The sequence below is a fragment of the Pezoporus flaviventris genome, unplaced genomic scaffold, assembly GCF_033815535.1.
Source record: "Pezoporus flaviventris isolate CSIRO_AGI_PZ_B2104156 unplaced genomic scaffold, CSIRO_AGI_Pfla_v1 ptg000025l, whole genome shotgun sequence".
Lineage (NCBI taxonomy): Eukaryota > Metazoa > Chordata > Aves > Psittaciformes > Psittacidae > Pezoporus > Pezoporus flaviventris.
The window spans coordinates 26,998,177-27,011,300 of record NW_026892573.1 but is presented as its reverse complement, the minus strand read 5'-3'; positions in this window follow the sequence as shown (position 1 = coordinate 27,011,300).

Genomic DNA, 13,124 nt, shown 5'->3' with positions numbered 1-13,124 from the left:
AGTAAAGGGATTTCTTTGCTTGGTGAGGGATTTCAGCACATATGCAAGTGCTTTGTTGAATCAAAGTCTTGCACAGCAGTAAATGAGAAACAACATAACTGAACTGAATTGCATGGAATTATATCAGCCAGGCTAGGAACAAAATATGACTGGTATTTCTTCCTTGTTCTCCCCTTAATACTCTGAGTAGGCAAAGCCAGATTTATTAGAACAGTCATTATAACAAACTGACACAAAATGCTGCTGGCTTGAGAACCTTCATTTTAAATACATTTAATGTTTAATAACAAATTTAAGTTTTATTGAAGATGTAGAGGTTTAGGGTTTGCTTGCATAGATACCTATGCTTATAACTATTCTATGACTTTCTTTTCAGATCATGCCATTCTTTTGCAAAGTATCTCAGTGGAAAGTTAGGACAACTCTCAGTTATCTGAAACTTTTGGGCTTGCTTTCTAGACAATCTTCTGGGAAATGATGAAGATCTCTGCATTGTATAGTAAGGACTTATGTCGGAGTTAATGTTGATTGCTCCAGAGCCACAAGCATTACACAAACCATTGCAAATTAGTAAAACACAGTTTTTGGTAAGGCTACTTAAACTGAACCAACCAACAGCTTCATGAAAGCTTAGCGTTGACTTTGTGTGAGACCAATGCCACAACTGAGAAGTAAATACTCCTGCAGGGCAGTCACAACTCTCAGCTATGCAATAAGTGAGCTATTTCCACAACCATTTAGTATCCCTTGACCATGTTTATGACAGCGCTGTTTTCTTTTTCTTTATTTACGTGGGGCCTGTGAACAATTTGCTGCAGTCACCTTTGTGTATTGCAGATCCAAAATGTGTTTATCCAAAATATCTTCCCCCTGAGAACTGGGCCGTAGTGGATTATGTTAAGCCTTACTGAAACCAAGGGCTGTATCCAAACTCATTTCCCTCATTTCTCTCACTCAAGAGAAGTATAAGGGGACACTGAGGTCCGTCAATGAAAAAAGCTGATGAAAAGAAATATCCTGAGAAAAAAGGGACACTACTGCTCCCAAAGGCAAGTGTGACAAAGCTGAATTTATTATAGGGCAGAGTCTGCTAGGTATTGACTAAGAGCAGAGTTTATGGTTGCACATTGAAGTATTGCAAACTAAAACCAAAAGAAACAAATGGAAGAAATAGAAAAGCTGGGACACCATGAATGGAAGTATCAAGATTTGTAGCTGATGAAAGACCCTGGAGTCCATACAAAGGTAATCTTTTTTGTTATTAGATGCCCTGCTAGCAAAATATAAGTGTACATTCTTTATGAGCAAACACTTCTTGCAAGTACTTGTTTCATCAGGAAGCGCTTGTTTTCTTCATGCATACTTTCTCCAAACATGTTCTCTTTCTGCAAGTCTATTTCCACTGATTAAAACCACAAAGGAATAATGTAGATAACAGTCACATGGTTTCTTCAATTCATGTACATTCAGAATTAATTTTTCAGTGATTCCAGTTTTTATCTCAGGCAAAATATAGAACTAACTTGAAAAAACTGCTCTTCTTCCCCCAAGTAGGAATTCTTCTATCATTATTCATCCTTTTTTGTTTAAAGTATTATCAACACTTTATAAACTCGAATAGATGAATAACATCTATTTCCAGTTATGCTGGGCTTTTGCAATTACAGCAGTAATGCCTCCTTACTTGGTAATTTGTTGTCTAAAAGCAGTTTCACTCTTTAAATGTTACTTAAAAGCAGAAGTGTTTTCTCTCACATACACAATTTGAAGCACATTAAATCATTTCAATGATGGATGATATACCACATATTCTTGAGCAGATTTTTTGGATGTTCCTTTTATTGCCCTGTCTCCTCAGTGGAATTTAAGGGATCATCTACTTTGGAAGCCAAAAATGTGAATTGCGGCGTCAACTAAACAGCGAATATGAATTCATTTTAAAGAATTTAGGGGGGAAAGATTTATGGAGATGTTTGAAGACCAAAGGTCAGTAAACATCATTTCTCAATAATTTAATACAAAGCAAATTTTGCTATTTGATTAAGAGACACCAGGGGAAGTTCAAAAAACGCTTGCCAGGAATGAAATGCATTTGCATTTTCCTGCCAGTAAAGGTAACCTGACTGACATCAGAGTCAGAAAGAAACAAACAAGATAAGAGTCAATTCTCTGTGAAAATGAAAAACATTTTTCTGTAATTAAATGGCTTCCCAAAGGAAATAAATTTTTCAGTTCCGTGCCAGGGTCTTTCATCAGGTAACATTCCCCAGAGCCTTCAAGGAGAGTGCTGGAATACAAAGGTACTGGCATTTTTAAGATAAATATCTGTAAGATTTTATTTGACAAGAATTAATGGGTTTAATAGGAAAAAGCTAAATCAGCAGATGTTTTTATTAGCTGCTTGCTGCTCGCTTTCATTCTGAATGTTTTTCTCCTTTCCTGCTTTTGCTACACATTGGCAAAGCAAATCACAGCTACATTCTCATCAGGTTTCCCTGCAAGTAGAGGTACTTGTCATCTAGACTGGATGTTTAGGATCCTGGGTACATTATTTTCCACCAAGACATGCTCTATTGAGAGGGAAGCTGAGGACTTTAACCATTCATCTAAAATTTCAGGACATCCAGCAACTTGATCAATTTAGAACAGCTGTAAGGATTGTAAGGATTTTAGCTCTTTTTTTTTTGGGGGGGGGGAGGGGAAGTAGATCCTTCATTGCTATATCTGTGTCTACTCACAGGACTGTCTAGTATCTGCATAGCTTCCTTATCCTGCAGCTGGAAGGAGATGGCATTACAAGCAAACCATGCATCCCTTCTCTCATCCCTGCTGGAGTATCATCTGTTGCCTTAATAGAAATATTTACCCTTTTAGCTGAGAGCAGTAATTCCATTAGCATGCTGCAATCATCATCTGTTATGAACTGTTAGGTAAGATATACTGTAAGGGCAATGTTCATTCCTAGGTGACAGTGCTGAGCACCTGCATGGTTACCACATCCCCCAAGGCTTAAAAATAGGCATCACTCACTGAGCAGTGCTAATACATGAGTGCTACAACAGTACATCCCATCTTCCAGGCAAACCTGTGCACCGAGTGCTATTTGTATAGCTACAGTTCTAAACTTCAATCCCTTTTATCAAAAACGCACAGTAAATGTGCTTATGTGTATGTAAATACAAATACGTATTTACTGAAAGTAACATCTTTTTGTTATAGCTGCAACCAAAGAAACCATTGTGATGAGAAATTGGAAAGTGCATCTTAAAAGAACCTGATGCACTTTCATGGCTTTATCCATTTAGCTTTATGGCTTTATCCATTTAGTTTATGATGCCCCACAATATTTCTAAGCATCGTTATTTTCAATTTTAAGTATCACACAGAAATACTTTTTACATCCATTTCCTTTTGTATTATCACTGCAGCTAGTGATAATATAAAACTATAAAGGAATCATATAAAACTGTAAAAATAAATACAGTTTATCTTTTTAAATAAAGAACCCCCAGTGCTTTGGAATACGATTGTTCTCATCAAACAAAGAACCTGTACCTACCACAGAGAAACTCACTCTTGCTGGGGAATGTTTTGATTTTTTCCCTGTTGTTGTTCCATATAATGTCTAAATTATAGAAGTCACAATTATCTATTGAATGCCAAGATAACATCTGATTTTAGGTTCCCATTGCTATAGAAATGAAGGACTGGTATTTAGAAATCCTAATGTTCAAAGAAGGTAAATAGCCATGTAATCTGAGGCTTGCTCAATCAACCTTCCTTCCTGTAGGAAGAAAGGCAGCAAGAATGCCTTATGTGTGTAGAGTTGAAGAAATAAAAATAATAAATAATAATAATAGAAATAGAAATAAAAAAATAGAACCAAACAGACAAGAATCAAAAACAAAGACTTGGAGATTTGCAGCCCAGCACCACATTAATCCACACAACTCATGTAGCACATGTACTTCCTGAAAACAAGAATAATTCACAACGTATTAGTGTTCTACAACATTCCTAATCACCACTGTTGCCCTTCTGTCACCTGCATTGTTTTAAGCTAGCCTGGACAGTGGTATTTCAAACAAGTATCTGGCATGTCTGTCAAAGGAGTGTACTGAAGTGTGGTCACTGCAGTTCTAATTTAGCTGGACACTTCTCTTGCTTTGATTATCAAACCATGTACATGAAAGAAACATAAGGGTGTCATAAACTGATGTATGATGAGTGCCTTTATCTTGCCATATTAAAAAAAAAAAGGAAAGGAAACCAAAACCATTTTGTAACTTCTAGGGTTTTTGTTATTTAACCTGTTTGTTACATTAAAAATTGTTTTCCTGTTATTTCTACAAACTAAAATGAAGTAACTGAACAGTACAACAGACTTCCCAGAAATGTCAGTTCCTTGGGGTAACCTAGCCTGGGGGCTGGAAAGTTTGCTTTTGGTTTCATTGGTATCATTCCAGAGATAATAAAGTTAACATAGTATGGAAAACGTCTGGCAATATTATATCTGAAAAGGCATCGCTAGGTTACACCAAGATTCATGTGTTTATGTTTAAAAAACACACTTAAAAGAAATGTTCTCAATGAGTAAATACATGAGGAGAATGACAAAAGTGGGGTTTATACCTGTAAGTTACCAATCATAGAATCATTGAGGTTAGAAAAGACCCTTAAGATCATCGAGTCCAACTGTTAACTCAGCGCTGTAAGTCCACCAGCAAACCATGTCCTTAAGTGCCACATCTGGCCAATATCGTCCTTGACTGTGACTTCCATCTTTTCCAAAGATAGGAAAGACAGGACAAGATGGACTGAAGTCAAGGCAATTAATATGTAGAATATTCATAACAATAGTAGGTGGTACAAGCCCACCACCAAGGGCAAGTTTTTAGTAAGCATGATACTGAAGGATTTGAAGGAGGTCAATGAAGTGGCTTTCAAGAGTTTTACATCAAGCTCCCTTTAGCAAGAAAGGCAAAATGGGAAAAAGCCCAGTTTATGTTTGCTGCAGAATTTAGCAAATGGCCTAGGAAAGTCAATGAGTAGTGATTAAGGTTGGTGATTGACATTGTGATAGCAAATGCAAGGTAATAACCACCAAGGTACATCATAGCCTAAGTATTTTAGAAGAGCAATTCACCACAGTCTTATATAAAGAGGAATTTCACATATGATGAAGGACAGTTCACAAATCAGTGTCAAAAACTTCAGTATTGGTGGCAGGGACAAGCTGCACAAACTTCACATCCTGTCTGCAAAAGGAGATCCCCCATCTTTCAGTATTCATGTAATGCAGTGAAGTACCACTGGTTTTACTATTCCTAATGGGTCTAATATTATCAGACCCATAGAAACCTAGACAAACAAGTGGTGGGTTTTTTTTTTCTGAGATTAATAACTTGGTTCTTTGCCTCACTAATGTAGTAGTCAAAGGCAGTTCAAAACCAACTATTTTGTCTATAAGACACAATTTTTAATACCCTCTAATACTGTTTTTAGTCAGATGTCTTAGACATCAAAGACTTTGGAGCAGAGACTAGAAGTGAGGTTGCTGGATTTTCCTCCTCTGCTCAGAGAGCTTTCTTCTACCCTACACAATCGTACAATCAGTGTCTGTCTAGAAAAGCAGAGTATCATGCTGTCACCACAGGGAAGATATTGCCTCCAGCCCAGCACACTCCCACATAGCATGTAGGGTGAGTCTAATTCCCTGAGGTTGAGGAGTACTTTGATCATTCAACTTCCAGCATCTTGCCTGTAAGCTCTCACTATCAGGATACTGAATGAAAACAGATATCACCTTATTCTGTATTTGAAAGAAAAAAAAATCCAATAGCATTTAACAAAATGCCCAGTTTGATATGAGCTTGGAGACCTATCAGATGTAGCTCAACTGCCATTAAAATTTTCAGATGAGAACATGGGCAGCTTGATACCTGCTGGAAACAGGAGATGCCTAGACCTGGGTAGAAGGAAATCCTTTAAGATGTTTGAGAATTGCTGGTGTTAAAATGATGCATGAAGTAGTGTCTGAGCTCAGATAAAATGGAGACATCATCTTATTGAGAAGAAGAGTCAGAACTGTGGTACTTAGGACCATGCACATACCTTCAGCATCCAGAACCATAACCACAAACACTGAGCAAACTGACACAGTACCAACAAAATGAATGATCTGGGGGCAGCTCCAGGGAACATATATTTGTGTGACAGGGTCCAGAAAGACTCCAGAAACCTCACAAGGTTGTAGAGGACAGGATCATAGAATCATAGAAAGGTTTGGGTTGGAAGGGAACTTAAAACTCATCCAGTTCCAACTCTCTGCCATGGGCAGAGACACCTTCCACTAGACCAGGTTGCTCAAAGCCCTGTCCAACCTGGCTTTGAACACTGTGGGTTATCCACAGCTTCTCTGGGTACCAATAGATACTCAGAAAAATATGGTAGCAAACTGACTAGTTAAGAGAATTAAAAAGGGGAAAACAGAGAAAAAATCTCCACCTCTCAAGAACTAAAAACAAAAACCCATCACTCAGACCCGCTGAAGGACAAGATGTGTTAATCAGGCTGTTTCTTCTGTCTTCAGAAGACTGTCTTTCTACTCTTAATAAATCTTGTTGCTTGGAGTCTTTTTTAAAGTTAGATCCTTTGATGGATAGTGCTCAGCAAAGGAACCATCTTGCTGTTCAGAATTCTCTTTTTATTTCTTCATTTCTTTTTTATTAATCCTCTTCATCCAGTGTGTGGTCTCATACTTCACACTGCATTGCACATGATATTCTGTTTCCTTGGGAGCTTTTTTACTGTGTGCATTACTGCACAAAATAAGCATCTCTAACTTTCACAAGTGATGGTGAGATGTTCTCATTTTAAAGATAAGAAACTGAAGTAGAGTGATTTGTCCCCAGAACTGATTCTGAGTGGGTGAGGTTCTTCAGTTCTTACATCCTTCATTTTTTCCCCCTTTTGATCTCCAATTCTCTTGGCTTTCCACTCGTTACATTACAAGCTTTACAAGACCAATAGCCCTTCTCATCTGTGGGCCCTGTCAGTGCTAAACAAACAAAGCACAATGACAGAAGGTAATTTTTTTCCCCACATAGATAGAGCAAGAATTTGCAGTTTTGGCCATCTTGCCAGGCACATGTCAAGTATTAGTTCAGTTAAACAACAGTTTGGAGAAGAGAGAAAGTTGGACTTTCATACCTCTTATTTGCCTCAAAACAGTTCTCTGGGCTTTGCAACATATAGACAGATTCAGTTCACAAAGGAATTGCTTTAGGAAGCATGTGTTTTCCAGCCCACAAGGACATGTATAATCATAGACTAAACATAACAGACATGTCTCTCCAGCACTGCAAAGCCATTCCACTTTTCAAAGTTGATTGTCCTTTAGGCTCCGCTCTGTAATGTTAAGTGACCCACACTGCACAAAGGCAACATGTAATCTGTATTATTATTTATTGAATTCCAGACGTCCGAGTTCAGATTATAAAAGACTGAAAAATGCTTTAGCATGCAATATCCACTCCAGGTCAGGCAAATGGCCTCATACAGTGCCCTGACTCTGAGGGCAGCCGGGGCCATATGCCTAAAAAAAACCCCAAGAAAACATCAAGAGCTTTAGGGATGCCTCTGCAGAATAATCTTCCAGCATCTCACTATTCATATTCCAGGGAGTTCCTTAGAGTCAGTAATTTTTTTAATCCTGAAGGTGCTCTTCCTTCCATTGATTGTTCATCACTTCAAGAACCACGTAGACTTTCAGTGTCCACTACCTCCACTGATAAGAAATTCTACAGCTGAACTGTAGATGAACAAATATTTTCTTCTCCTGCTTAGACCACTTACTTATCAGTTTCATCTGACATCTCCCGTTTATTGTTTTAGAAGTATAACAGTTCTGTGCTAATGCTTACCAAAGCAATCAGGATTTTGAAGACCTGTGTGTACCCTTCTCCCCGAATTCTGCCATTAGTTATTTCTGAAACTTGAATCACTTTGGTTGCCTTCTCTGTTGCTCTCCCAGTTGTAGTATAAGTGTTTGGAAAGGGATGGACACTGTCTGTGTAGCACTGGTTCAGCAGAGCTCTGACATTGCTTATGGACTCTGTAATTCAAATATAGATAAGGAACAAAGGTTTACATAGAAGAAACTGAGAATTTTAGAAGTGCAACAGATTTGTATAAACAACTAAGATAATTCTCAAGTTTAGTCATGCTAGGACCAATGAATAGCTTCATGAATAAAGCCAAGAAAAACTAACATAAATTTGAAGTGCATATGCAGAGCAAATATTTATTAGAAAATGTGGAAGAATAATGTCACACTGTAGCTCAAATTTATGAAATGAACAATTGGAAATGAAAAGCCAGTTTGGCTTATTTTTTTTATGTTGACTAATCTAGAAAAGAGATGCATTAAATAACATCAGAGAGCTGCAGGTGGTGGAACAAATCGATTTGGGTTAGTGGTGGCCTTGGCAGTGCTGTGAACAGTTGGACTTGATGATCTTCAAGGTCTTTTCCAACCCATTTGAGTCTATGATTCTACGATTTGGAGTCATTAAAAGATGCAGTGACCTAAGTTGCAAACATTTTGGATGATACTGAGTCACTTAGCTACCTTCTAAATCCCATCAGGAATCCTACTCACTAGTGATGGTACAGTGTGGCCTAACCAGAGACACTAAAGGAACTCTAAAGGAAATGAATCCTTAGAAATAAAGAGCAGTGTCAAAAAGTGTTTGAGAGTAGAACCAAACTGTGAAAAGAGACATCATTGAAGAAGGGTGGTACTTTGGGGATCTCCTAAAGGAGGCTGAAGAAAAAATTTGCAAGGAGATAGTGAGGACTGAAATGTTATTGACAGCTTGGATGAAGCTGAAGTACAGCAGCCTCCAATCACATAGTTACAGAGAAGATAACTAAACACAGACTGGGAAAGAGAGGAAAATGGATATGATTTAATTATCTCAACAGAGCTTTGGTTTGAGCCACATGTGAAGAAAAATAGAAGAAAGGTCATATGAAGGAATGTGAAACTGCTAAGAAACAAAGGAAAATGGTAAACAACATCTTAAAAAATGAGAAACGAGAATAAGGGAAGGAAGAGCTCCCAGTCCTTGTTCTTATTAAACAGGATTTTGTTGAGTTTAATTCTGTAAAACATTCAAACATAACAAACAATCCACAGAAAGCATAAAAACCAAGGATGCTGCTGCTGCAGAATTTCAAATAGTGAGTCATCAGGCCTGGCCTCTAACATCGACCAAAAGTCAGGAGGAGAACATTCAGCGAAGCCACCCTAAAGACTGCCTTGGACTTCTGTATCCCTAATTTGGAAGGAGGATTCTTCTTGCAAAGCCAGAGACATGTCAAGGATTGTAAGATTATTACAGTCAACAGAAATATTTATGTTATGATCAGTTATTATGAAGCCATACAAAGTTGCACAGGGCAAATCACATTGGGACAGAAGAAAATCAGATCGGGCTGTAATGCAATTGACTTCATAGCAGGAAGGTCATCCTGAAGTAGAAAGCAAGCCAAGCCTCACTGCATTTCAAAATGCAGTTCAGATCCAGACAAAAAGAGTGGATTTGTCCTCACAAGGAATAAATTTAATAGAAGTCATTGTATAATAAATCTCCATTGTTGTGGAGGAAGAACTGAGAGTTCCTTGGAACTGCTCTGAGTTCTCATTTGCATTCAATGCCATCTTATAACCCTCATGCACAGGTGGAAAAAAAGGAATGAGAGAGCCTCCAGAGGCTCCTGGAGATGGAAACCAGCAAGTCTGAGCCTGCACCAAGTTAGCTGCGGCAAGACATCAGCAACGTGTTTCTGCAACTTATGCCTTCCTGTTTCTAGGGTTTTCTTTCAAAATGGTGTTTCTAATCTCATAGCCAAGAACTGAATCTCTTGCTTTGCTACAAATCAAACTCCCTGTTTGCATTTTGAGCTTTATTTAAAGTGCATTTATGTGAATCTTACCAGTAAAAGGGACCTTACTTTTGGGTTGGCAACCAATTGCAATAATATGTTGCTATAGGTGTTCTTTCCCTCTGCTTCATGTACATCTTTATTGCAGTGACATTGGAAATGGCCAATACACAAGTGGCAGGAATAGAGGCAGGACATGGCAGAAGGCAAATGGCAACTCTAAAACAAAAAAGAACGCATTAAGGGAGATCTAGCAGGAAGAAGAGAACAAATGGTGTCCTTCATCATTTACTGTGTCCACAATGCTCACCTTAAGATGTTGTAGAGTACTTTATGCTCACTAAATCTTGCCAGATAATGATACTGGCTACATATCAGCTTCCTCAGTATTAATAGGGATTCCTACAAATCATTATGAATACTTTTTCTTCTTTCAACAGCATGCCTCTTTTATCATTTGTATCTTCACATTATTCAAAGAGATGGGTTTCAGTGGTCTTTTCCCACTCTACTTCCATAGCTAGCTCCATTCTTTTAGCAGTTGCTCTGAAATACTGGAATTTTTTGCTTTTGATTGGAAGGAGAGAGGGCTTAAATCACAGTCCCCAAAGAAGATTCTGTTGGTTGTCCAAACATGATTTATAGAGATCTGATGGAGAAATTCTGTCAAACCTGATCTATGAGAGAGTACTTTCAAACACTTTTTGACACTTCAACAGCAAGTACTTCTCAAAATGCAGTCAGTATTTTGGAAAGCAGTATACAATTAAGTTCACTCTGCCTTACTTTCAGAGTATCAGCACTGCACCAGCTACTGAGAAGGAGAAAAATAACTGTTACAGCTGAACCCAGGACAACAAGTTAAAAAACTATTCCTACAGTGGGTATATAGAAGAAATACTTGATGCCAAAGCCATATTTCTTAAAGATACCCACTCTCATTTATTCAAGTGGTAAATAAAAATCTTCCACAGCTGTTTGTAATAATTCTTAGCAATTTATTAACACCCCTGTTCAAATATTTCACTCTATTCTCCATCTGAATTGATAGGTCATCAATTTCTAGAGACTGGATCTCATGCTTACCTTGTTCTCCTAGACTAAAAGCATGTACTGTCAGGTTTCTTCTGTTAGTGTAGTCAAAAGGTACTTTCATCAGCTTTGTAATATTTCTATTTTTTAAGTAATTAAGTTCAGTTACCACACTTGAAACCAGACTTCAGATCTCTCATTTCTCTTCAGAATGCATAGGAATCGCTTGATCTTCCTGTTTGAAGAGAGAAACAGATCTAGAAAAAATATTCCAGTAATGGCCTTCTTTCTTCTGCACTTGACTATAACAACACTTCATTGTTCTAGCTGAAGTTCCTGTGATGCTAGATCCAAGTACTGTGTTTACCTTCAGCCACACCAACACACTGCTACCAGCACACTTGAAATTTGCACTTGATTTGCTATGGATCATGCCCCAGCTCCTATCCCAGAATCACTTTTGCAGGGGGCAGTCCCTTACCATATGTCCTTTTGCCATGGCATTCCCTATGATTTTATTAGAAGGAGATTATTCACAGGAACGTTCAAATCAAGCTGTAGAAACTCTTTGGTGTAATTGACCTGTCCTCCAACTTGCATGTTATTTGCAAACTGGATGAATGTTCATTTTATGTTTTCTTTTGAGTCATAGTAACCAGCTCAGAAGCACTGAGCCAAGACTATCATGAGAAAAAAATCAGATGTTTTGTGTTTTGTTTAAGGAAAATGAGAATAACATTTTTGTCATTCAATATGTGCCATGCTTATGCACATGAGTGTAGTTTCTTAACTAGTCCTCAAGCAATTAAAATTTATTAATACATTAAACTTATCTGGTATCATTGCTTCCTTGGAGACAGTCTTAGCAAGTTAATAAACTTGCCCACTGAGCAATTTTGAAGACTAAGCTAAGTGTCTTGAGTATTTGTACTTCAAGATTTAGGATGTTTGGATATTCCTATTACTTGACGTTTAAATATTGCTATGAAGTTTTTAAACTCAACTTGGAAAAGAGGAAACAGCCAAAGAGCAGAAGAAAAACACCCATCAGTCATTCCAACTGAGATAAACAGAGACTGAATAACCAAGTTTTAATATCTTTTTTTCCTGGCAAGATCCTCTGTTTTTAATTTGCTTGACCAACATGTTGATTTTTTTTTTTATTATTATTATTTTATTTTTTATTTTTTAAATATTTGCCTGCCTGGAGAGAGATGCACATGAACCTTAGGGAAAAGAAGATGTACTCAAAACAGTAGCACAGCATAAAATGTTCAGACACTAGGAAGAGATTACTTCATCCTATTTTTGCCTGAGTCCGCTGGTTGTAAGAAGTGAGCTGGCCATGAACCTGTTCCAGCAATTCTTTAGAGAACTCGGGTTCACCATCAAAAGGGTAACACAATTCCTCTTCCTCCACCTTAATAAACAGTATTTTTTAACTTTAAAATGCACAAAAAATAAGGGCAACTGAAAGGTTAGTTCTCCCACATAAAGGAGGAATTATGCTTAATACAATAAAGGAATATCATAGAACCATAGAACAGTTAGGGTTGCAAAGCACCTTAATATCATCCACTTCCAACCCCCCTGCCATGGGCAGGGACACCTCACACTAAACCATCCCACCCAAGGCTCTGTCCAACCTGGCCTTGAACACCGTCAGGGATGGAGCATTCACAACTTCCCTGGGCAACCCATTCCAGTGTCTCACCACTCTAACAGGAAAGAATTTCCTCCTTATATCCAATCTAAACTTCCCCTGTTTAAGTTTGAACCCATTACCCCTTGTCCTTTCATTACAGTTCGTAATGAAGAGTCCCTCCCCAGCATCCTTATAGGCCCGCTAATATACTGCAGTATGCACTGTAAACAATAAGAGAAACTGAGATATTTTTTGCAATTAGGAAAATTATGAACAAATTAGAGCAAATAAATTCTCTCCTGAATGCCTATACTCTTCTTAAGACACCATTTAACAAGAACACTGCTTTTATTTTCTCTTATAAGGAAAACAAAGGAAAAATCTGCTCTCACTTAAAAAATGAAACTAAAAATGAAAAGGTTCTAATCTAAAAGTAATTTTATGGTGAGGGTGTCTCTGCAAGTTCATCTTATGCTGTTTATTATTCTTGTTACTT